Source organism: Schistocerca piceifrons, chromosome 6, assembly GCF_021461385.2.
Source record: "Schistocerca piceifrons isolate TAMUIC-IGC-003096 chromosome 6, iqSchPice1.1, whole genome shotgun sequence".
Classification (NCBI taxonomy): Eukaryota; Metazoa; Arthropoda; class Insecta; order Orthoptera; family Acrididae; genus Schistocerca; species Schistocerca piceifrons.
Genome location: NC_060143.1, coordinates 377697085 through 377724795, shown reverse-complemented (window position 1 = coordinate 377724795; position 27711 = coordinate 377697085).

The following is a 27711-nucleotide window of genomic DNA, read 5'->3' as shown; positions in this document are numbered from 1 at the left end:
AGACACCAATGCATTGTTATTACAATTAATACAACAAATGGGACAAACACAGCAAAAGCTTCAAAAGTTAGACACAGTGGAACAAAATCTCAAAAAGTTAGACACAGTGGAACAAAATCTTAAAAAGTTAGACACACTGGAACAAAATCAGAGACAAACACAGCAACAGCTTCAAAAGTTAGACTCATTGGAACAAACTCTTGAACAAACGCGTGAAGATTTAACTACTGAGTTACATAACATTGAATCGAAATGTCAAAAAGTCTGTAATGACGTAAAAACTCAAATTTGTGAGCATTTTCAACCTATTTTTTCGCGGCATGAAAAGGCATTACAGAATCACGAAGCAGCCATAAAAGAACTGCAAATTATTGTTCATGAAAATCATGAGACCTTGCAAGCTAAATTTGACTCAGTTGCATCTACCGATTCGGTTACGCAACTTGCAAAAACTCAGGAAAACTTAAAGAACACAGTAGATTCGATTTCAACACAAATGGACACTCTGAAACTTGGTTCAGAAAAACACATTGAGGAAATGTGTTCACTATCGGAGAAAGTAGCCGAACTTTCGGATCAGTTCACTAACTTATCTACGAAGGTAGATGATAATCTGAACGACACAAAACCGGTAGTCTTTAATGACACAGAAGAGTGCAAACAAATTAGGAAATTCAAACAAAATCAGAATCAAATTAATACGCAACACCAAAGAGAAATCCGGGAAGTACAAGATCAGTTGACTCAGGTAATACAAGAATTACGTATTTCAGAGGCCACTCGCGTTCCAATACGGGAAGAGGGACTTAGAAATACGGAACAACCACAAAATAATAACACAGGACACTTCGGAAGTTATGAAAGAAATTGGCAAGGTGCACCGAATTTTGAAATGGAACCGCCGAAACGACGTAACAATGACCGACATGCGACTCGCCCACATGATGATTTTGACTATAAGCTGTTCATTACTACACGTAAATTCAAAACATTTAAGAATTCTGGCAACGACATTCATCCACAAGCATGGCTCCATCAATTCTCGCATTGTTTTCCTCCCAACTGGTCGTTAGAACACAGATTAGAATTTATGTGTGGCTACTTGGAGAATGAACCAGCTGTAAGAATGCGATCGGTAATTCACGATTGCCACAGTGAAGGAGAATTTTACCATGCCTTCCTCTCAGCATATTGGTCTCAAGCCACACAAGACCAAGTAAAACATGGTATCATAATGATGAAACATTTCGAACAATCTGAATTCTCCAGTCTTGTGAAATATTTTGAAGACATGTTGCACAAGAATCAGTACCTGTCAAACCCATACAGCCCCTCAGAACTCATCCGCATTTGCTTAATCAAATTACCTGAACATTTACGGCATATTATTTTAGCAGGACTTTGCAAAGACGACATTGAAGCTTTTCAGGGACTGTTACAAGAACTAGAAATTGACACTGATAATCGCGAAACGCGAAAACAAGGACACAACAATTACAGGTCACATCCGTCACAATTCCGTGACGACAGAAACAATAACTGGACACGACTGGTCTATTCTTACAACGCAAATCGTGACCAAAATAGACACCACCCGTACGACAACCGTTGGCAGAGTAATAATAGTTACAGAGAAAGATCGCATTTCCGTAGTAATGACTATCACAGAGACAATCAGAGAAACAGACAATATGGGAACCAAAACAAGTATTATCAAGGGAGGCAGAATAACTTCAGACGCAACAGTTTGGCGCAGAGTTACGATTCAGGGAGAAATTCTCCACCACATGACCGACAAACAAGAAACTATGTAAACTACCGACAAAACGACAGACGTGAATTTCATCAGAACTGGCGGGATTCTAACAGAGCTGGGCCCTCTCGGCAAGGCGAATTTGTAGAAGTTAGGTCTCCTAATCCCAATAACAACGCGCGCCAACAAAGAGACAGACAGTGACTCGCGCCGCAGGCACCCACGTGCGCCGGCTGGCTCAGAGAAAAATAACATAGACGCTAACCTTGAGAAAAATTCCAGTATTCTTTGCCGACGTATACCGCATGACAATTGCATTCAAGTTCAAACTCTGAGTACTAGGAAGAGTAAAGGTTTACACCACATTTCACATGTAAAACCGTTTATTGAAAGATAATCTGCTTTTTAACTTTGTCTTTGCCATAAAACTTTTCACTTTACATTACTAGTATGCTGTGTCAGACTTAAGAAACTGTTAACATGCAACAATGTTTGAAGTGAAATATCCAGTCTAGAACCTAGGGAACATTTTTAAACAGAAATTACGAATGCATTGTTATAATGAACAGACGACACAGTATTGTTAATTGTACATTCTTGCTTGTTAGTTGCACGATTACGTAACGACTATCAGGCTTACATACTTAGGACACATACTGGTACTGCTAATGAGATTTTAATGCAACATTTTGGTTTACTTGAAAATATATTCTGGATTTAAAGTACTTTCTGTGAGATACCAGATGACACAGTGGTTAGTTTATGTGACAGCTACACGATTTTATCACGACGCTACTAATGAGTGACAATATACAATGTTGCTTTTGCGGTGTTTCTGTTTTATATCTGCACAGTTTTTCTGAATTCTTCTGGAAAGCAAAACATGTTTTAGTAGTAAGCTACAATGTGAGAGCCTTTTTCGTAGCACAACAATACTTTACAGTTTAGTACTTTCTTGATCACAGTAATGTACGTAATAACTACGATATCTATACACAAAGCATTTCACTTTCGTTTATGATGGGGTAAGTACATTGACTTCTGCAGAACTTAGCTTTCGGAGGACGATAAGTACGACACTTCCACAGAATTATCTTACAGCAAGACGCACATTTAGCGCTACAGGACACGCATTTGAGTGATTAATTTTGTACTTAAAACATTTATTTTTAAAGATATTTGAAGCACAATGATACGAAGTTTTTCCGTGATACATTTCATTCCTTTGCTGTAATCTGTAACACCTGAGGGTATAATTACATTAATCCTCAGGGGGGTACACGCCTACTTTGTGTACCATGTGTTTGGCAAGCACAAGGAACCCTAGCTAATATGGTATTTGCTTATACAACTTTACACATCGGTACCATATTTCTCTAACACGCAAATTACACAGCTATCTGATCATTTAACTGACAGAGACAAACATTTATTTTACTATATCAGTGACAGATGTTTACGTAATTACACAGTTGGATAACTTCACACTTATGAAACTGTATTTTGTCTGTACTTTGTAAACTGTTCATATTTTTTTGGAATCATTGTGATACTATGAGAGCTTTGAATGATGTATTTGGTATGAGATCATGATTTTTAAAGTACGTTTGAGGCAGCTGACACTTTTGACATGAGCAGAGAATTTTTTTAGGCTTAGAAGTTATTGGAGGAAGTTACGACGATTTTGAGATTTGACTGAAGTGTTATGATGTTATTATTACGACGACGATGTGTATTATGTTGTTGAGGAATGTTTATTATGCTACGTATTTCTCATGATGAAATATTGAAGAAGTGTCGACGAATATGTATATGTATAATGAGGTAAGGAATAATGAGTAGTGTTTAGGGACTCTGATTTATGAAAAGGATGTTGGAAACCAAGAATCGTACTTTAAGAGTTATGAAATGTGTGTATATGCGTGAATGTATCACAATGCTGGCGAAAATTTTTTGAACGCTGTTATATTTACAGGATTTTTTTTCTACACATTTGTTACGGAAATTTTCGACCTGTGAAATGTTTACGTGAGACTGTCACTGTAGCGGAAACTGCTGTCGTAAATATGTCGGTAAGAAAGGTAACTGACCGTGACCTAATGCGTTGCGAGCGGCCAGGTGTGCCAGTTGCCTGGAGGAAAAGCCATTATTGCGAGCCCTTTTCAGCGGCACAGGTAGAAAAAAAAATAAAAAAAGACGCCATTAACCTCGCTTCTGACATTCCTTTGTAGAAAGCATCGCAAAAACGACACGGTCGAACTTGAAAACATATGATTACACTGGATGCCTAATGAAATGACGAGAAATATTTTTATGTCTATACACCTGATTATGACTACTGTCTCTCTAGTTGAGAGATTTTTCTACTAACTTATGAAATGCCACATGGCTATTGAACGATGTTCTTATGCTTTGATGTGTACATAGTTGCTTATTTCATTTGATATCTAGTTTCTAGCTGCACTGCAGCATTGGTTAAAATAAAATTTTATAGATGTACTAATATAAATATTTTCTGTCTACAGATCGAGTAAAAAATAATTTTTTTAAAAAAAATGAGGGAGCACAAAATGACATTTACCTTCACAGGAACTGCATTCATAATTTTCTTTTCGAGTACTTGGTAACTTTTTGGTAGGATAACTTCTTGTGGTGCACCACTTTAATTACATAGATATTAAGATGTGATTATACATTTCCCTTATCTGCACTGTTGTTTTTACTGTAATATTTTTTCTGCTTGAGCTATGTCATGTTTAGGTATAAGTTACTGCTGTTTGCCAGGCATAGTGCTACTGAACTTTAATTTGTGTTACTCTGCTAAGCCAGATTTATTTTTTTGTTGCTGCACATTGGCTCATATTAGTTGTAATGTTGCATTGCTTGGTAATTTAGATTTACTGTAGCTTGCTTTGCAATTTTCCAGTTTTTTGGTCATTGCTGTTTGTGTTACTTATTATGTGTTGCTGCATTGCCTCGTCCCTTAGTTTAGCATCTGAGCTCAGTAGATTTAAGTTAGCTTAAGAGGGGGTAGCCTCTAAGAGAATGAGTTGCGATGAATTGGAAGAAATGCATTGAGAAAACAGGTTTAAGTAGGATTTTCTTGGAAATAAATGTTGAGGTAAGAAATGTGTGAACATATATATACAGAAAGCATGCTTAGATAGAATTTTTTTGGTGGAAACAAAGGATGAAATAAGAGGAAAGATATATGAAGTTTTGGGTTGGACTGCAGTACCAAATGTTACACTGAAAACGAACCCTGTCCTTTCCTATTGGTGTTATCCCCCTATGTGTTTGTGTACCCTTGTGTAGTTGTTTTCTTCCTGTCTCTGTGTAGTTTCATAGAATTTTTTTCTCTTTTAATATTAAGCTACATTCACTATGATGAGGAATACTGTTATCCTCAAATATAATTGGCATTAATAATATGTTATTTACTTTGTAAACATGTTAGACATTATTCATTCTGTTTAAATGCTCATGTGTGAAGTTGATGTTTCGCAAGTTATTCTGATCTTCTATGTATGTACTCATGTCATAATTCCTGTAACACTGATGTATATGTCTATTTCTATTCTTTTGTAAAGCCTGTGTTACTACAAATGTTATCTGTATTGTTATGTTCTTTAATGATGTATTTTGTACCTTTGTAATTGTATTTTCATGTTGTAAATTTATAATTGTACAGACACCAGTTCTTCAAATTAAGTTACATTTCACTGCACACATTTCTGTTGGTCATAGTATATGGACAATATGTGAGAAGTAGGGACTGATAGTGTTTGCACGTGTGTTAATGATTCAGCAAGGGACTGGATAACAGCATTGCTGGTTCTAAGGACAATTTCAAAAACTTTGTGAGTGCACAAGTGGTGGTTTATGGACTTGCTATATTATCCGCAAGACTCTTCAACGGTGATTGTGCACCTGCACAGTCACAACAGATGGCTGCTGGCTATCTCTCCAAGGACTACAGTGGGTCTGCATCTTTGATGACCCACCAGTACCATTATCTCTACCAGGACTACAGTGGGTCTGCTCTGTGATGACCTACCTACCAATACTCTTCAAAATTTCGACTGACTCTGCTGTGGGTTTGCTCTGTTGTGGCCCATTACCTGTCTGCATGTCGAGAGTCAGCACTGTCTTTCCATTGGAAGGACAACACTACTTCTTCAAGACTGCATGGAAATCCACTACTTCCGTGTGCATTTTCTTTTACTGCTCAGACTTTGAGAAAAACACTGCTATTCTCCTGTTATGTACGATTAGGACTGTCTTTATGGACTGTGAGACAATTTTAGCTTTTGACCAACATTGTATCAATAAGTGTGTGCATTTGATTTCTTTGTTATTGTAATTATGAAAAATTTTTTTCAAATCTGTATTGGCCACTGCCCAATCCAATTTGTAAAATTTTTTGTGGGGAGCATGGGGGCTATGAAAGTAGGCTGTTTAGGTTTTTTTATTGGTAACGCCACCTCTGTATGAAAATCACTGGCTGTGCTGTGTGCAGTCTGTGGCTGCTTAGCATTGTTGTAATACTCGCCATTGTAGTGTTAGGCAGCTGGCTGTGAACAGCGCGTAGCGTTGCGCAGTTGGAGGTGAGCCGCCAGCAGTGGTGGATGTGGAGAGAGAGAAGGCGGAGATTTGTAATTTGTCATGAACTGCTATATTTATATATGATGATATCAAGGTAAATACATTGTTTGTTCTCTATTAATATCTTTCATTTGCTAACTATCCCTATCAGTAGTTAGTGCCTTCCATAGTTTGAATCTTTTATTTAGCTGGCAGTAGTGGCGCTCGCTGTATTGCAGTAGTTTGAGCAGCGAAGATTTTTGTGAGGTAAGTGATTGGTGAAAGGTATAGTTTAATGTTAGTCAGGGCCATTCTTTTGTAGGGATTTTTGAAAGTCAGATTGCGTTGCGCTAAAAAAAAAATATTGTGTATCAGTTTAAGCACAGGGGAAGTTTCATAGTAGGTGTAGATGAACTTTTTTTCGCTGACACCCCCACAAAATGAGGAAAAGGAAAGGTTCATCGCTTATTACATTTTCGCTGTTTTCGCAGTAAGACTGTCGCATCAGCATGGTATTTTCAAATATTGTTCAAATGGCTCTGAGTACTATGGGACTTAACTTCTGAGGTCATCAGTCCCCTAGAAATTAGAACTACTTAAACCTAACTAACATAAGAACAGCACACACATCCATGTCCGAGGCAGGATTCGAACCTGCGACAGTAGCTATCGCGCGGTTCCAGACTGTAGCGCCTAGAACCGCTCGGCCACTCCGGCCGGCCATGGTATTTTAATTTATTACTTCTTTACTACTAACTCTATTTGGAGCACAGTATCCAACGTATACTAATGAATGTACTTGCAAAAGTATAACATTGTATGATGAAATGATAATTAAATAGACACCCTAGCTGCAAGCAGATGTTGATGTACTTCATTGGGGACATGTTGAAAACGTGTGCCCCGACCGGGACTCGAACCCGGGATCTCCTGCTTACATGGCAGACGCTCTCATCTGAGCCACCGAGGGCACAGAGAATAGTGCCCCTGTAGGGACTTATCGACTTGCATGCTCCCCGTGAGACCCACATTCCCAACACGTCCACACCACTACATTCGTAATGCACCTAATAGATGTTTGCCCATCATGCTCATTACTCGTGGCAGATTAATCTATCAAGTCCCGTACGAGTTCGGGCACAGCGTGTGCGTTCGTACACATTGTATGATGTATAGCTCAAGAGATGCGAGGTGCCGGCCGCGGTGGTCTAGCGGTGACAAAAAAAAAAAAAAAAAAAAAAAAAAAAAAAAAAAAAAAAAAAAAAAAAAAAACCGGTTCAAGGCACGCAGTCCGGAACCGCGCGACTGCTACGGTCGCAGGTTCGAATCCTGCCTCGGGCATGGATGTGTGTGATGTCCTTAGGTTAGTTAGGTTTAAGTAGTTCTAAGTTCTAGGGGACTGATGACCACAGATGTTAAGTCCCATAGTGCTCAGAACCATTTTTTTTTTTTTTTTTTTTAGATACGAGGTAATAGACGTTGAGGTGCGTGAAAAACTAGAATACTTCTTCAATAAAATTCTTCAGGGTATCAGATCGCATCGTCATAATTTAAAATGCGCCAACGTTTCGGCCAGCGTTGCAGCTAGCCTTCATCAGGGCCTTACGTTAACTTTTAAATTATGACGATGCGGTCTGATACCCTGAAGAATTTTATTGAAGAAGACAACGGCCGCGGAAGCTTACGCTTACATTTACTCAGAATACATTCATCCAATGTATAATAACGAGGGCACATAGTGTATTTAAAACTAACTTTAGACTTAATTACAAATCTAAGCTTTTCTCGTTTACGCACATATTTAACACATTAACTCATTTATAAGTTCAAATGTGTGTGAATTCCTAAGGGATGAAACTGCTTAGGTCATCGGTCCCTAGATTTACACACTACTTAAACTAACTTATGCTCAGAAGAACACACACACCCATGCCCGAGCGAGGACTCGAACCTCCGGCGGGAGTGGATGTGCAGTCCGTGACATGACGCCTCAAACCGCGCGGCCACACCGCGCGGCAACTCATTTATAAAATAATCTGAATTTTGAAGCTGTTTTGTACACGGGTACTCAATTCCTTAGGGAATCGGGGATCCACTGGTGTAAGTAGATACCGTAGACTGAAAGTGTTGAAAATTTAAATTCGTAAAATTGTACATCATTAAGTCAAGTTATGAAATGTCAAAACATTTTTGCGAAAGAAATCGCATGTAGTAACACTACTGTAGCAGACTTGTAAAAGCATTCAGTAGCATCGAACGTTTTACTAATTCCTCTGAGCCGTAGAGATATATGTTATCTTGGATGAAGAGTAGGAGGTTGTAGGTGAGGACCGGGACAATTAATACCGTGCGGCAATAAAATAGAACAATGTCATTGCCTGGAACCTGGACTGAAATTTATTCAAAAGCGGTAAGCTATTTGGACAAATGTTCATAATATTTATGCATGAGACATCTTGCTAAAATGAACTTATAGATACAGTGTGTTCAGGAATTACCGTTAAAAGCTTCTAGGAACTGTAGAGGGACTGACTGGACAGTATTTTAAATTGGAATCCATGTCCAGAAGCGTGCCGTTTCCGCGTTACAGCCGTTTGAAAACATGGTTGCGAGGTAGGTATGCAACGGGTACTCATGGTGACGGATGGTTAGGTCAGATCGGCTGATGTCATTTGGCGTATATCCTACCTGTCTGAGCTGGTTCGAGCCTCATTCACGTGTCTGTGAGTTTTGGAACAAAATGGTTGAGTACACGTTTCCAAAATGTACCTGAGCTGTGTTACTGCTCAAATTATGTGCAAGAGAAACCAAAATTGCAATTTAACCGCAGCTGCTCAAAGGAGATAGGAAGCTAGGGATCTTTACTGATGGACAAACTCGTGGTTGGTACATAATTTTAATTTCAACTAAAGAACAAATTTCATTATTACAGAATTACAGAATCAGAATAACAATTTAAAAATTTAATCCGGACCTTTATCCTCTTAAAAAAAATACAAAATGCAAAATGGAATTACCAAAGATCGAGTCTTTAAATTTCGGAGCTTTTCCTTCACCAAACTTAGAAAAACTATGTGATTGAATAATGAATTAATATAACAAAAATAATAATTAGATTTGATTGCAAAAGGATCACAGACAGTCACCACCATAAGTACACTATTACGTTCATTGCTTACGTAAGAAAAATGTACACAACACTAATGATTCACCTTAAGTTACTTATGAAAAGATCTCGTCCGTCCCGTCGGACAGGCCAGATATTTAACTAAAGGATGGAAGTGCGGCTTATGCACGGTGGTTCTCGGAACAAACGAGCAGAAAGCAACGGCCAAGCAATTTCGAAGATGATCAGGCTGCAAGCCAGGGCAGAAAACACGCCGAACACACACACCATCTCAACCTGCCCGCCAAGGCGACAAACCCCATCTGCCCCACATACCAGACCATTTCTGTAACAGCAAATACTTCACGCGGCGGACATATTCAACTTGTGAGTCGCCTTTTTCAAGACCATGCAAAGCTTACTGACTTCCCCCCGTCGGAGGTTCGAGTCCTCCCTCGGGCATGGGTGTGTGTGTTGTCCTTCGTGTAAGTTAGCTTAAGTTAGATTAAGTACTGCGTAAGCTTATGGACCGATGACCTCAGCAATTTGGTCCCATAAAACCTTACGACAAATTTCCAAATTTTTTGCTTGCTAACTACCTGACGATCTGTAACATAACTGAAAACCAAACTGAGACATTTACCGAATAAAAGAACAATTAAAATTATACTGGCGTAACAAAAGCTCTGCTCTTCATATTAAAAGGAAGTCTAAACCCAAAATTGGCGAAGAGCACACTAACGAACATACTACATCAAATTAACACTGCAAAGAACCTTTAAACGAGCAGTAAAACTCTATTCCCTTTTGCATTTGCCTAATTAATTAGACTCCGCTCTGCGGAAACGACACTTCAAAGCCTTAGACTTGGTTTTTTTTTTTTTTTTTTTTTTGGTCATCAGTCTACTGACTGGTTTGATGCGGCCCGCCACGAATTCCTTTCCTGTGCTAACCTCTTCATCTCAGAGTAGCATTTGCAACCTACGTCCTCAATTATTTGCTTGACGTATTCCAATCTCTGTCTTCCTCTACAGTTTTTGCCATCTACAGGTCCCTCTAGTACCATGGAAGTCATTCCCTCATGTCTTAGCAGATGTCCTATCATCCTGTCTCTTCTCCTTATCAGTGTTTTCCACATATTCCTTTCCTCTCCGATTCTGCGTAGAACCTCTTCATTCCTTACCTTATCAGTCCAGCTAATTTTCAACATTCGTCTATAGCACCACATCTCAAATGCTTCGATTCTCTTCTGTTCCGGTTTTCCCACGGTTCATGTTTCACTACCATACAATGCTGTACTCCAGACGTACATCCTCAGAAATTTCTTCCTCAAATTAAGGCCGGTATTTGATATTAGTAGACTTCTCTTGGCCAGAAATGCCTTTTTTGCCATAGCGAGTCTGCTTTTGATGTCCTCCTTGCTCCGTCTGTCATTGGTTATTTTACTGCATAGGTAGCAGAATTCCTTAACTTCATTGACTTCGTGACCATCAATCCTGATGTTAAGTTTCTCGCTGTTCTCATTTCTACTACTTCTCATTACCTTCGTCTTTCTCCGATTTACTCTCAAACCATACTGTATACTCATTAGACTGTTCATTCCGTTCGGCAGATCATTTAATTCTTCTTCACTTTCACTCAGGATAGCAATGTCGTCAGCGAATCGTATCATTGATATCCTTTCACCTTGTATTTTAATTCCACTCCTGAACCTTTCTTTTATTTCCATCATTGCTTCCTCGATGTACAGATTGAAGAGTAGGGGCGAAAGGCTACAGCCTTGTCTTACACCCTTCTTAATACGAGCACTTCGTTCTTGATCGTTCACTCTTATTATTCCCTCTTGGTTGTTGTACATATTGTATATGACCCGTCTCTCCCTATAGCTTACCCCTACTTTTTTCAGAATCTCGAACAGCTTGCACCATTTTATATTGTCGAACGCTTTTTCCAGGTCGACAAATCCTATGAAAGTGTCTTGATTTTTCTTTAGCCTTGCTTCCATTATTAGCCGTAACGTCAGAATTGCCTCTCTCGTCCCTTTACTTTTCCTAAAGCCAAACTGATCGTCACCTAGCGCATTCTCAATTTTCTTTTCCATTCTTCTGTATATTATTCTTGTAAGCAGCTTCGATGCATGAGCTGTTAAGCTGATTGTGCGATAATTCTCGCACTTGTCAGCTCTTGCCGTCTTCGGAATTGTGTGGATGATGCTTTTCCGAAAGTCAGATGGTATGTCGCCAGACTCATATATTCTACACACCAACGTGAATAGTCGTTTTGTTGCCACTTTCCCCAATGATTTTAGAAATTCTGATGGAATGTTATCTATCCCTTCTGCCTTATTTGACCGTAAGTCCTCCAAAGCTCTTTTAAATTCCGATTCTAATACTGGAGCCCCTATCTCTTCTAAATCGACTCCTGATTCTTCTTCTATCACATCAGACAAATCTTCACCCTCATAGAGGCTTTCAATGTATTCTTTCCACCTATCTGCTCTCTCCTCTGCATTTAACAGTGGAATTCCCGTTGCACTCTTAATGTTACCACCGTTGCTTTTAATGTTACCAAAGGTTGTTTTGACTTTCCTGTATGCTGAGTCTGTCCTTCCGACAATCATACCTTTTTCGATGTCTTCACATTTTTCCTGCAGCCATTTCGTCTTAGCTTCCGTGCACTTCCTATTTATTTCATTCCTCAGCGACTTGTATTTCTGTATTGCTGATTTTCCCGGAACATGTTTGTACTTCCTCCTTTCATCAATCAACTGAAGTATTTCTTCTGTTACTCATGGTTTCTTCGCAGCTACCTTCTTTGTACCTGTATTTTCCTTCTCAACTTCTGTGATGGCCCTTTTTAGAGATGTCCATTCCTCTTCAACTGTACTGCCTACTGCGCTATTCCTTATTGCTGTATCTATAGCGTTAGAGAACTTCAAACATATCTCGTCATTCCTTAGTACTTCCGTATCCCACTTCTTTGCGTATTGATTCTTCCTGTCTAATGTCTTGAACTTCAGCCTACTCTTCATCACTACTATATTGTGATCTGAGTCTATATCTGCTCCTGGGTACGCCTTACAGTCCAGTATCTGATTTCGGAATTTCTGTCTGACCATGATGTAATCTAATTGAAATCTTCCCATATCTCCCGGCCTTTTCCAAGTATACCTCCTCCTCTTGTGGTTCTTGAACAGGGTATTCGCTATTACTAGCTGAAACTTGTTACAGAACTCAATTAGTCTTTCTCCTCTTTCATTCCTTGTCCCAAGCCCATATTCTCCTGTAACCTTTTCTTCTACTCCTTCCCCTACAACTGCATTCCAGTCGCCCATGACAATTAGATTTTCGTCCCCCTTTACATACTGCATTACCCTTTCAATATCCTCATACACTTTCTCTATCTGTTCATCTTCAGCTTTCGAACTATCGTTGTCGGTGTTGGTCTGCTGTCGATTCTGATTAGAACAACCCGGTCACTGAACTGTTCACAGTAACACACCCTCTGCCCTACCTTCCTATTCATAACGAATCCTACACCTGTTATACCATTTTCTGCTGCTGTTGATATTACCCGATACTCATCTGACCACAAATCCTTGCCTTCCTTCCACTTCACTTCACTGACCCCTACTATATCTAGATTGAGCCTTTGCATTTCCCTTTTCAGATTTTCTAGTTTCCCTACCACGTTCAAGCTTCTGACATCCCACGCCCCGACTCGTAGAACGTTATCCTTTCGTTGATTATTCAATCTTTTTCTCATGGTAACCTCCCCTTTGGCAGTCCCCTCCCGGAGATCCGAATGGGGGACTATTCCGGAATCTTTTGCCAATGGAGAGATCATCATGACACTTCCTCAATTACAGGCCACATGTCCTGTGGATACACGTTACGTGTCTTTAATGCAGTGGTTTCCATTGCCTTCTGCATCCTCATGCCGTTGATCAATGCTGATTCTTCCGCCTTTAGGGGCAATTTCCCACCCCTAGGACAAGAGAGTGCCCTGAACCTCTATCCGCTCCTCCGCCCTCTTTGACAAGGCCGTTGGCAGAATGAGGCTAACTTCTTATGCCGGAAGTCTTCGGCCGCCAATGCTGATTATTTATCAAAATTTAGGCAGTGGCGGGGATCGAACCCGGGGCCGAAGACGTTTTTGATTATGAATCAAAGACGCTAACCCTAGACCACTGGTGACTTCAGTATAACAGTATCTTATTCAGAACCATCCTTAATTGATCTCCGGCAAATAGAACATGCCGCCATAAGTTTCACATATCTTCACAGGTTAACAGCAGAACGTCAATCATAGTTACGCGATGAGCAGATGTCCAGCATGAGATGACGGCCACGCCTCCGTTTCGCACGAAAACGCGCCGACTAATCAGCACCGTACACACGGCGCGCGGCAAAACGGCGAGGACGGCGAGGCCCAGGCACAGCGGATGGAGACGAGGGCCTAACTTCAAAACATGCTGCCTCGTTGAACGCCGACCGGAGAGAGACCTCGGGCACTCGCCAAGCCGGAAAACCCAAGGCCAAACAGTCAGAGATACAAGACCAGGCGAGTGTCGATATCATCGACGCAATTGGAGCATAACTAGCGCCAGTCGCCACGGCTCAACCAATCTGATCCTTCTGAATGGCGAAGCTCGCGTTAATGGAAGAGCTGCTCTTCCTCTCTATCGAGTTCGTTCTCCACAACATCCGACTCCATCCCATATCCTTTTCGTCACAGTTACGCACAGAAAGGGAACCTTCACCGTCAGCAGGTGTGACTGTGATGCTCCAAAGAGACGCCGCATACCCGAATTGGGAGAGGCCGTGCTGCATCACATTGAAGAGAACCCGTCAACGAGTATACGAACAATTTATTTGGTTATTAATTAGTGAAGCTGTAAAAAAAAGTGATGTATTGTGTCACGCGTAAAGAGTTACTAGTAAAAGTGGTTGTGTTACCAACATTTTCTCAAATGTAGCACGGAAACGGTACCTTTCCGGACATTGATTCCACTTCAAAATATTATCTACTCACTCTCCTCTACTAGTACTAGAAGTTTGTAACGGGAATTTCCGAACAGCCTGTATACAATTGCGGCATCTCTCACGAGCAAGTGCCATCTATTATTGGGTAATACTGCTATCATACGCTATTACGCGTGTATCTCATGTTTCACCGCCGCATAACGAAGCTGGTCCCAATCCCAATATCTTACATCCTTGAAATGTTTTTTCGGAGTTTCTCTTTTCATCTCCTGGCGAATGCGAGGTCTTAACCTTGCAACATGTCCGCGGCCAATTTTCTGTCTACTTGTTTACTTGACCCTAGGGGCTACAGGCCGATAATTTCAGACTCTTAAAGCCAATAGTAAAAGAAAATGACTTAGATTTTCTACTTGGTTTCTTTCAGTATTCTTGGTGTATTGGGAAGAATTGAAAGCATGCTGTTGAACATCGCCAGGAGAAATGCTTTGCTTATTGTACTTTTGTAGCCACCGACGTAGCTTCTAAAGTTTATCATTAAAATGACTGTATCACACTTCTTGTTGTTGCTGAAATTACAAACGGGTTACATGCAGCAGCAGGACGACACATAACTGCAGACATGATCTTTCGGCGACCGAAAAGAAAAGAAATTACATTTACTTTATAAGAGCGCGAATCCGCAGTAAAACTTTCTGGCATTGTAGGATAGGCATACAAACAGTGAGAAATATTTTCTGTGCGGAAAATGAGTACCGTCGACAGGAAAAACAAGTTAACGAAAAAAGAAGAAAAGTTGACGATTATTTTCGAAATTGAACTGAACCAAGTCATACGAAATATAATGAGTTTAAAGAGTAATTTTGTGTATAAGTTGGCAGTTCCCGTTCATCAATGCGCATGTAATGCAGTGGCTTTTAATAAGAGGTGTAGCAAGTTTCGTAAGTGTAGTAAATACAAGTTTCCGGTAAAAAAAAAGTTTTTTTTGGATTATCCGCCTTTCCACGTTATCTGTATAGTCTCAGGTCGCATGAACCCGGGTAATCAAGAGCTTTAGTACGATTGATCATGGAGATGATTAGAAATTGAGTGAACGGTGCGATATAAGAGGACCGACTTGATGAGTACTCATCACACTTTTCGATGATTGCCTCTTACTATAAATTCTTAACTGTTCGTCAGCCCTAATTGCTTCTAGTCCTAATTCGTAATGAAAGGAATCGACTTCATGCCGCCGTCGTTAATAACAGGACTCGTCCGACATGCAGCTATAGACTCGCTACGTTGCCGCTGCCATATTCACTCACAATAGCCGTCGCCAGTCGACACTAATGCAGCCTGGTGGCCGTTCTACCTGTCATGGAGAATTGCAACTCTAATCATTTACATACTCACTGATGGTGTCACGCTGACACCCTACCTCGTCTTCTCGGTGCTTCATCTTCTCATCAGTTAGTGTAGATACGATTGTTGTAAATGGCACTAGGCACTCACCTCTAATGTATCAGCAATGGTTTGGGAACCTGTTTCAAGTGGGGGTGCGCACAGGTGTTTAAGTGAACAAGTGTTATGGAAACAAGCAAAGAGTTGGATGGTTTGATACAGCAACGGAGCCTGGCATGAGAGGCCCACTTGTCGGTGTTTATAGTGCAGTAACTGATTCGTCCGACTTGCCTTTCCTTTTTAGCACATTTCTGTGGAAGGTTTTATTATCAATGTTAAGGATCATTACATCACTGTATTGATGTTCGCTAACACCTTCCACTTCTTTTAAAATCCGTATTTTCTTCAATATGCTAGTTGACAGGAGTTAAGACGTAGGCTTGTATGTAGTTATTGTTGGCTTGACAACGAATATCTTCAGAAGGAAACTCTTCAACCAGCAGGACCTCCCGGTCAAAGACAACGTTTGTCATTTCCACGTGTCACGCATGGTTTCCCTCACACTCCCCAGATCCTCGCTACTTACCGAATTTTGAAGCTTTTAAAGAATATTAAACTCTTACCGTGCGGAAAAAGCCTTCGGGTGAATGATAATAACCACTTCCTCTGCAGTTCTTAGACACATCGGGATATACACAAGAATCCTGCCTCGGGCATGGATGTGTGTCATGTCCTTAGGTTAGTTAGGTTTAATTAGTTCTAAGTTCTAGGCGACTGATGACCTCAGAAGTTAAGTCGCATAGTGCTCAGAGCCATTTGAACCATTTGATATGTACAGTATTGTGGTTCGAAGAGTAACTTTTATCATTGAGGTAGCTCACGTTATTGGTAACTAAGAAACCAATTTTGTGCACTTCAAACTTGCTTCAAGTTCAAATATAAATTGTGGATTTGGAAGTAGCATTTCATACAGCGTTTTATAGCATTTTGCAGTGCGATTGTGAGAAGTCCATCTGAAACAATTAAAATACTCATGTTAGGTTCTTGGGAATTCTAGTACCTTCCACCGCGGAAGTCGAACACGCGGCAGAACTAATGGACGTGGTCAGCCCATAGAGGGCTCTGCCTCCGCTGCGGCTATTCCGCGCAGCGGCTCTCGCGCAGCGAGGGCGCCACCGCTAAGCCACGTGCGGACAGCGGCCAATAGCCGCTCCCTCCGGTTTCGTATAAAGGGACCCGCTCTGCCCTAGTCCAGATCCCGGTCTCCTCTTTAAACTCCAAACCTACGCCCTGCCTATCAATTTTGTCCGTCTGGTCGCTTCCTTCCTCTCGCACCGTCCTTCCTATGTCACCCTCCACAACACCAACTTCCGTATCTTTTGTCCCATGGCTGGCGTTCCCGAGGGTTCTGTCCTCTGCCCTCTCCTTTATCTCTTGTATACAGCTGATAAGCCAAAGCCACGCCCACCAGTCCACCTTCTCCAGTATGCTGATGATACCACCTTCCTGGCTCTCTATCCTACCCTTCAACAGTCTCAACGTACCCTCCAAACTCACCTTAACCAGTTCACCACTTGGTGTAACCAGTGGTTCCTCCGTCTCAACCCCTCCAAAACCCAGGCAATCATCATAGGCCGCACCACTCGCTCCTTTCGCCTCCACGATTTCTACATCACCCTTTATGGTCATCCCATCCAGCTCATCCCCACCCTGAAATACCTTGGCCTCACCCTCGACCGACACCTCACCTGGACCCCTCATCTCCAGACCATCCAGCAGAAAGTCCAATCCCGCCTCCGCCTTCTGAAACTCCTGTCTGGCCAGACATGGGGATTGCATCCTTCTACCATCCTCCACACCTACAAATCCCTCATCCGTCCTATCTGTTATGCCAGCGTTGCCTGGATCTGCGCCCCCACCCTCTTTTACAAGGCCCTCCAAATCCTTGAACGCCATGTGCTCCGCCTTGCCTTCTGTATCCGCCTTCCTTCCCCCATGCGGCTCCTGTATGAACTGATCCCCTTCCCCCACCTCCTTCTGTTCCTCCAACATCTCTGCATCCTTTACATTGTCCGCAGGCTTGATCCCCCCCACTCTCTGGTTTCCTCCTTCCTCTCCACCCCCCCCCCCCGCCCATTGCCGCGCCTCTATCGCTGTATCCCTCCCTCTCTCCACCTCCACACCCTCCATCTCCTTCATCAGGGCAATTTCAAACGCCTCCCCCTCCTGGATGACGAACTTCGCCGTGACATCTACCCTTCCTTCCAACTATAACCTGGCCATGTCCCCCCCCTCCCCAGGGCCCCCTTTTATCCTCTTCCCTCCTTCTCCCAGAGCAGATCTTCCTCCTTCCCCCCCCCCCCCCCCAGACCCTGCACCCCATACTAGCCTCTTTCCTTCCCACATCCCTCCCTACCTGGCCCTCTTCATCGCACCCCCCGCTCATCTCCCCCATCTCTTCCCCCCCCTCCCTTCTTCCGGTCTCCCTCATCTCCCTGCGCCTGGCAGATCCTCAGTTTTGATCATCATCAGTGTGCCACATCTGTGTTGTGTTTAGTGCTGTTTCGCCTGTGCGTCAAGAGGTGTGATTTTAATTGTGTACTGCCTTGAGGTTCGCCGTCAGTGTTCGTTATGTGCTACGCCATCCGTCGATACCTTTTATGCTCCAGTCATACTGTGCCTCGTGTTCTTTTAATTGTCGCAGTGTGTGGCTTTTTGTGTGTGCTACTTTTAAACAGTTTTAACAGTTTTTTATCTCCATTTTACGGTCACCCCGTTTTTTGTCTATTGCCTTCCATGATGTTCCCCCTTTTTTATATCAATGTTCACCATATTCTCTCCTTTGTTATTTTTAAATGTCTTCTATTGTTTGTTCTATGTCTTTCGGCTGAAGAGCAGCACATATGCTGCTGCCAGCCCGCCCCGATGGGGAATTGAAATACAATAAAGGAAAAAAAACCTAGTCCAGCCAGTCTGGTACTCGCTCTGGATTTCGTTCTCTCTCGGCGGTACTGCGTTCTGGTCGTTGCTCGTTGTTGACATTTGCCTGGCTCTGGTTCCGAGTGGATTTACGTTTGGTGTTTGGTGTTGTGGTTTTCACAAGCCTCCGTTGTTTATCTCTTCCTCGTTGTGTCGCTCATAGTCGGTCGTGGTCGGTTGTTGTCAGTTGTCGTTGGTCTGTCGTCCGACTCGTTCTGTGTTTACACGGTGGTGCGTGCTCCACTGCCGGCGGCTTCCCCGCCTGGCGGCTCCGATCTGCAGCCCAAGGCGTTCCCGCTGTTGGTTGTGGTTCCCACCTTTCGCGACGAGGTAAATGGAACATAGGAGTATGGAAGAGAAATTACTCACTCTCTTAGAGCAACAGCAGCAACTCATGCGACAGCAGCAGCAGCAGTTGGAGGTCTTACAGACCTCACTGCAGTTGCTCTCGGACAGGGCAATAAGCGGGATTCCCTCCCACCTCTTTCCCCAGGTGCCCCGCTTTCAGACACGTTCCCACGTCCGCCGTCGTTCCCACCGTTCAACGACGCAAAAGAGGATTGGGAAACGTACCTGCATCGTCTGAAGCAACATTTCACGGCCTTTCAGGTGTCGGCTGGCTCTCTGCAGCGGTCGTTGTTCTTGTCTTGGGCCTCACCGGACACGTTTTTCTTGCTCCGCAAGTTGGCACCGTTGGCCGATCCCGTGGCTCTCTCCTTTCACGAGATCTGTGTGTTGCTAACTAACTATTATTCCCAGCGATATCACGTGGTTGCGTCTCGCTTGGAATTCCATCAATACCACAAGCAGCCGGGTCAGTCCTACCGTTCCTGGGTGACGGATTTGCAATGCCTCAGCCGCAAATGCAACTTCACGTGCATCAATCAGCAGTGCAAGGCGTCATATGCAGATTCGTTAATTCGGGATGTGGTCGTTCAACTGGCGCCCGATCCAGAGGTCCGCACTGCGGCGTTAAAGTTGGACAACCCCTCGTTGGAAGACATTCTGCGTATTGCCCATTCCTTCGAAATTGCTCAAGCGGCGAACGAACGTCTCATGGCGTGGCACCAGGTGGCAGCGGTCGAGTCCACTTCCCGCTCCACTCCTTCCCGCCATCGACGGGGCGCAGTCTCCAGAGGGCACCGCCGTCAAGATTCCTCGCCGTCTGACGTCTCTATGGCGTCCGAACCGCCGGTCGCCCCTCGACGACGGCCGCGTGGCCCCCTCCCGCCGTGCCCCCAGTGCTTCTCGGCCCACACTCGAGCTGACTGTCCCCATCGCTGGAAGACCTGTTCGCTCTGTGAGAAAGAGGGCCACCTTCGATCTGTCTGTCGTAGCCCTCGACCCGCCCCCGTCCCTCCCCTGCGGACCAACAGGAGGCCGTCCATGCTTTACACGCAGTCGCCCCTCGGACCGACACATTGGCTCAAAAGTTATTCCTCACCCTCCGCATCTCTAACAAGGACGTCAGTTTCCAGGTCGATACGGGACCCACAGTTTCTTTGGTCCTTCACGGGGCGCACGTGACAGGAACATCTGGGCAATCTCTGTACCTTATTTCACGCCCTGCAGGCTGCGGGTTTACGTTGTCGACTGGAGAAGTGCAGTTTTTTTTTCAAACGGAAGTGGAGCACTTAGGACATTGCCTCAGTAAAGATGGCATTCGCTCTTCTGACCGCAATGTCGCAGCCATCGATGCCCTTCCCCATCCACAAAACTTATCCGAACTCCAGGTATTTTTGGGGAAAGTCAATTATTACTTAAAGTTCTTACCCCAAGCCGCCCACGTCGCGCATCCACTAAATCGCCTGCGTCGCTAAGGGGTACCTTACACGTGGACTTCTGCCTGCGATCAGGCTTTCACCCGCCTGAAGACGATGCTGAAATCTGCCCCTTGCCTTTCTCTCCAGATCGTCCCTTGGTGGTGGAGGCTGATGCCTCAGCATACGCGATTGGGCCAGTCCTGGCGCCCAGGAATGAGAATGGGTCGGAACAACCTGTGGCATATGCATCCAAGACATTAACCCCTGCGCAAAGTAATTACTCTCAGATCGAAAAGAAGGCTCTTGCCATTATTTTTGCAGTTCAGAAATTTTACATTTACCTGTTTGGGGCGCAGTTCACCCTCCTCACGGATCACAAGCCCTTAGTGTCGCTTTTCGGGCCCCATTCGCAGCTCCCAGAACGGACGGCTCAGCATCTTCAGCGCTGGGCGTTGTTCTTGCGTAATTACATTTACACCATCCGCTATAACCCCACCTGTCATCACACTGATGCAGATGCCTTGTCACGTCTCCCAGCAGGATCCGATCCGGCGTTCCACCAGCAGGAAGTCCTGTGCTTCCACATCTCCCGCCAGGAGACTCTCGATGGATTTCCTCTGACAGCCACGCAAATCGCCACTTCCACACGCAGGGATCCCATTCTGCGGCAAGTCCTCCGCTATGTTACCCATGGTTGACCTCCCTACCTTACCCGACGTTTGAAAACTGACTTCAGCCCGTGGCGTCACGTCTCACACAGGCTTTTGGTGATGGAGGACGTCCTCCTGTTGTCCACGGACTCGAACACCCATCGAATAGTCATCCCTCTGGACCTACACCACCGCGTCCTGCACTTATTATACTGCGGACACCAAGGCATGTCTCACATGAAGGCGTTGGCTTGACAACATGTCTATGGGCCAGGGATCGATGAAGACATTGAGCACCTGGTCCATGGTTGCACAGTGTGTGCGCGTCATCAGGCTAGTCCTCCACAATCTTTCACGCCCTTGCCAACACCCAGCCATCCGTGTGACAAGATCGATCTTGATTTAGCAGGCCCCTTCTTAGGCTCCATGTGGCTCCTTGTCATTGATGCCTATTCCCAATACCCATATGTGGTTCGCATAGCGTCCACCTCCACTGACGCCACAGATAACGGGCCCCAATTCACGGCGTCCTCGTTCCAGACCTTCTGCTCCACTAACGGTATCAAGCACATTCACTCCCCCCCCCCCCCCCCGTCCATCCTTCACCCAACGGCGCGGCGGAACGCCTGGTCCGCACTTTCAAACAGCAGCTGATGAAATCAGTGGAGCCGTCGGCCACCACCTCGGCCCTCACCTTGTTTCTAAGCACCTACCGCACTACACCGGTGGCCGGTCATAGTCCTGCCAAACTACTTCACGGGCGACAACCTCGGACCCTCCTCCACCTGCTGACACCGTCCCCTTCCGGGCCCCGCTCTCGCCCCTCCCGGCGCTACGCCCCAGGTATGGCCGTGTGGGCCCGCTCCTATGGCAGCACACCTGCATGGACGCCCGCTACGGTGACAGTGCCTCATGGGCGGCGAGTGATGACCGTACAGACACACAGAGGGCTCGAGCGTCGCCACCATAACCAACTCTGCCCTCGGGCCCCTGCCTTGATTCTTCCCCCACCGCTTTCCCTGCTTCCTGGTGCGGACACGTCCCTCGAGGTGGAGCCCTTCCCTTCAACCTCCATCTCCTCGCCGGCTCTGCAGACACCCCTTCCGCCTCTCAGGGGCATAGAGATGCCCACTTACCCCCTGCCCTCTGGTGACACCTTGATGGATGCCGCAGACGTTCTGCCCTCCCCTCCCCCAGTGGTCCCTCGAGATGTCTCACAACCCATGCCCTCGTTCCGCCCACCTCGGCATCGTCTGGGGCATTTCCGCCCCTATGAACCAATTTTGGGGGGGAGGGATCTAGTACCTTCCGCCACGGAAGTCAAACAAATGGACGTGGTCAGCCCATAGAGGGCTCTGCCTCCATGGTCAGCCCATAGAGGGCTCCGCCTCCGTGGCGGATATTCCGCGCAGCGGCTCTCGTGCAGCGAGGGCGCCACCGCTAAGCCACGTGCAGACAGAGGCCAATAGCCGCTCCCTCCGGTTTCGTATATAGGGACCCGCTCTGCCCTAGTCCAGCCATCTCCGGCGGTAATTCGGTTGAATACCGCCCTTCGATTGTGATCTTCCGGTACCAATAGAAGCGTTAGGTGTTGCAGGTTCCAGCCAGCCAGCCAGCCAGCCCGTCGGCGTGCAGCAGTCCAGCCAGCAGCGGTCCCCGCCAGCAGCCAGCAGACAGCAGCGGCCCTCGCCAGCAGCCAGCAGCGGTCCCCGCCAGCAGCCAGCTGCGGTCCCCGCCAGCAGCCTGCAGCGGTCCTCGTCAGCAACGGTCCCGGCCAGCAGCCAGCGATCAGTGGCCAGCGGCCAGCGGCCAGCAGCGGTCCCCACCAGCAGCCGCAGCCACCAGCGGTCGCAGCTGGCAGCCGGCAGCCAGCAGTGGTCCTAGCTACCCCCAGCAGCAGCAGCAGCAGCAGCAGGAGCAGGAGCAGCAGCAGCAGCAGCAGCAGCAGCAGCAGCAGCGCCACCGCCACCAGCAGCAGCAGCAGTCCCCGCCAGCAGCCAGCAGCCAGCAGCGGCCCTCGCCAGCAGCCAGCAGCGGTCCCCGCCAGCAGCCAGCTGCGGTCCCCGCCAGCAGCCCGCAGCGGTCCTCGTCAGCAACGGTCCCGGCCAGCAGCCAGCGATCAGTGGCCAGCGGCCAGCGGCCAGCAGCGGTCCCCACCAGCAGCCGCAGCCACCAGCGGTCGCAGCTGGCAGCCGGCAGCCAGCAGTGGTCCTAGCTACCCCCAGCAGCAGCAGCAGCAGCAGCAGGAGCAGGAGCAGCAGCAGCAGCAGCAGCAGCAGCAGCAGCAGCAGCAGCAGCGCCACCGCCACCAGCAGCAGCAGCAGTCCCCGCCAGCAGCCAGCAGACAGCAGCGGCCCTCGCCAGCAGCCAGCAGCGGTCCCCGCCAGCAGCCAGCTGTGGTCCCCGCCAGCAGCCCGCAGCGGTCCTCGTCAGCAACGGTCCCGGCCAGCAGCCAGCGATCAGTGGCCAGCGGCCAGCGGCCAGCTGCGGTCCCCACCAGCGGTCGCAGCCACCAGCGGTCGCAGCCGGCAGCAGGCAGCCAGCAGTGGTCCTAGCTACGCCCAGCAGCAGCAGCAGCAGCAGCGCCACCGCCACCAGCAGCAGCAGCAGAGGCTTCCCCACCGTCCTGCCAGCTGGGTCGCCCACCCCGCCAGCAGCAGCAGAGTGGGGCTTCGGCCCCAGTCTCCTTCGTCCTTCGTCCCTCGTCATTCTCCGTCCCTTTCTACTCTGTGTCTCTCGTCGGCCTGCCCGTCTCTCGTTTGCTTCTTGTCTTGTACTGTGTTTTTTTTTTCCCCTTCTCATGATGTTGATCCCCACCACCTCTTCTACAGCCACCACCACTGCCATCATATACATCTCCACCTCCGCCGCTGCCACCACTATCACGTGGTGTGTGCATCACTCCCCCCTCAGTCATCCCCCCACTCCTCACTCTCCCGTCTCCCTCCCTATTTGTCGCCCCATCCCCGGCTCCTCCCTCCCACGCCTCCTCTGATCCCTTCCTTCCACTCCCTCCCTCTGCTCCTTCCATTTCTGCGGCCCCCGCTTGGGTGGTCGCCCGGAGCGCTACGACCCACGCTCCACTCGCCCCTTCGCCTTCATCGTCATCGTCTTCACCGTCGCCTTCGCCATCGCCCTCACTGTCTCTGGCACCGCCTCCAGCACCAGGACCTGCCACTCCCCGCCACCTTCCAGTCGCTCCCATCCCCCACACCTCCTCCGTCGCCGTCAAGTGCCCCAGTGGCACCCCTGCCTCATTCCCAAACAGGCTCCGCCTCGTCCCCCTTCCCCCACCCATGATGCCGTGGATGTATCCCCACCTGTCTCTGCCCCCTCCTCCTCTACCCCCTCCTCCTACCGCTACCTCCTCTCCCGTCCTGATCCCTCTCTTCTTGAAGCCCAGAACCTCACCCTCTTCCTTTGCCAGAATTTTTCTGGTGCCCCCATCTCCCTCCTCATTCCTCACCGTGATTCGGTGCTCATCTCCTCCCTCAGCCCTACCCTCCACACAGACCTCCTTTCCCGCATACCTGTCACCCACTTTGGCCCTAATGCCTCCCTCGCCCCTGCTCCTTCCCCGCCTCTCTCCCGCCAACCCCAACCACCGCGTCGCCCACCGACCCTCACTGCCGTGATCACTCGGCTTAGTCTGACGATCACGGAGGAGGAGGTGTTGGTGGAGCTTCAGGCACATCCCCATCTGAAGGTGCGGTTCGTCGCATACACAACGCTGCCGGCCCCACCCACCTTATGTGGGTCTTTTCCGAGCACGCCCCCTCCATAGACGGTCTCCTGAAGGAGGATGCCCTCCTTTTTAACCAATGCTATAAAGTTGACCCCTCCCGTTCCCCTCCTCAATCCCTCCGCTGCCAAAGGTGCTTACAGTATAATGCATACCCGACATCTGAGTGCCGTGTGGCCCCTGCCTGCCCCCACTGTAGGCAAGCCCACTTTTTACGGCAGTGCCCTAATCTCCAGTCCCCCCCCTCCTCTGATACCTGTAACCTCCCTCATCCTACCTCCTCCAAGAAATGTAAGGCCCGACCCCCTCCTACCACTCCTGAACTCACCGTTCCTGTCCGCCCTCTGGAAGCCCCCACCCCTCCCGGCAATTCCCTTCACCCACCCCCTACCGCTGAGGACATTATCAGATTCCTCACCATCGTCCTTCAGAATGTTCATCCTTTTCAGCGCCCTCACACCCTCCAACAGATCTCCCTCGCCACCCATTCCGTTTTCCAACTCAAAATGTACGCCACCTACTCCAACAACCAGGCCCATTTCCCCTTCTCCCGTCTTGACACCCGCGTTTAAATTCCTGTCATGGCGCGACAGCACTGTATCCTTTTCAAAAACATCCGCTCCCTTCCTGCCAACAAGAACCTCTTCCTGCACACCCTTGCCACCCACCACGTGGATGCCTTCCTCCTCAATGAAACCTTCCTCCAACCCCAACACACCGTCCACACTTCGCCCTACCTCCTCCACCGCTCCGATAATCCCCCCCCCCCGATTGTGCGTGGCGCACTTGCCGTTGGTCACCACCGCCAGATCCCCGTTCGGCTCCAACCTCTCCTTCCCAACCCCACCGAACACCTGATCCTTAGTCTCTTCTTCCCCGGCCTTACCGTTACCTGCGCCACCATCTATGTCCGCCCAAACACCCCTATTCCCTTCGACTTCCTCTCCCACATTGACTGTACCTTCTCCTCCTACGTGATCGCCGCCGACCTCAACATCCACAGTCGTTCCGCCGCCCAGTTACGGCGGTGGCATCGGTTCCTCTCCTCCCTTCAAGGCAACCTCATCCCCATCCCCCAGCACACCCGTCCCGAATCCAACTCCACTCCCGATGTTATCCTTTCCTCCCCCAACCTCCTTGGCCGCATAAAGGTGGCTGTCCTGGAGCCTATTGGTAGCGACCATCTCCCTGTCCTCCTCACCATTTCAGACGGTCGTCGCCCCCACCCTGACCCTCGTAATGACCTTCCCCCTAAGTACATCCATGACTATTCCCATGCCAACTGGAATGCCTATCGGGACACCCTTTCCACCCAGGTCGATAGCCACCCCTTCACCTACCACCACCCTCACGATGTAACCCATGCTGCCTCCTTTCTCCAGCAGACCTTGTCTGAGGCTGTGGAGGCCCACGTCCCTACTGTCGCCATCCACCCCCACTGTCCTACCTTAACCCCACAGGCCATCCTCCTCCTCCATGAATCCCGCCGTCTCTCCCGTCCCTTCCTCCACACGCATGACCCGGACACACTACGACGCCACCGGCAACTCCAGCGACACATTCGTAATTTGCTCGCGGCTTAGAAAAGCCGGAACTGGCGACAGACATGCACTCGTTTAAATGCTACCCTACCTATCGACTCGTCCAACTTCTGGTCAGCCTTCCGTCGCCTTACCGGAACTAAACCCTCCCCCTAGTATCCTCTTCTCCATGATGATCATCCCTTCCCTGACTCCCTTAGTAAGGCCAATCACTTTGCCTCTCCGATGTCTTTTCCATCCCCGATGATTCCCAGTTCGATTACTCCCTCTTCCCGGATGTCCGCGATCGAACTAATACCTCTGTCCCTCCCCTCGCTCCTGGTTTCCAGTACTTGGACAACATTGCACACACGGAACTCAATGCCCCTCTCACTACACAGGATCTCATTGCTACACTCCGCACAAAACGCAACACCGCTCCTGGTCACGATCGTGTCACCTACAGTCACCTTCGTGAAGCTCCTGTCTCTTTCCTCTCCACCTTGGCCAGGCTTTACAATGTAGTGCTGTCCACCGGTTACTACCCCGACCTGTGGAAAACCTCCCGTATCCTAATGTTCCTTAAACCTGGCAAACCGCCGTCCGCCGTCTCCTCCTACCATCCCATCAGCCTTACCTCAGTCTTCAGCAAGGTCCTGGAATCTATCCTCACCCGCCGCATCCACCAGCATCTCCACCAGCACCGCCTCCTTCCCGTTACCCAGTGTGGCTTTCGGCCGTCCTTCTCTTCCGACGACCTTCTCCTTCACCTCACTCATCTCCTTTCTGACCAGCTTAATTCCGGTCGCTCCGCAATCTTCCTCTCCCTGGACCTCGAACGAGCTTATGACCGCGTATGGCATTCCGGTCTCCTCTTCAAGCTCCAAACCTTCGCCCTACCCATTAACTACGTCCGTCTGATCGGCTCCGTTCTCTCCCGCCGTCCTTCCTATGTCACCATCCATAACACAGATTCCTACACCTTTTTCCCCTCCGCCGGTGTGCCCCAAGGCTCCGTCCTCTCCCCCCCTTCTGTACCTTTTGTACACGGCGGACATGCCGCCGCCGTCACCCCCCCGTTCACCATCTCCAGTTTGCCGATGACACCGCCTTCCTTGCCTTTGCCCCCACCCTGCAGCGCTCCCTACACCTTCTCCAATCCCATCTTGACCGGTTCACCACTTGGTGCAACCAGTGGCTGCTCAAGGTCAATCCCTGCAAAACCCAGGCGATCATTGTAGGCAAAACC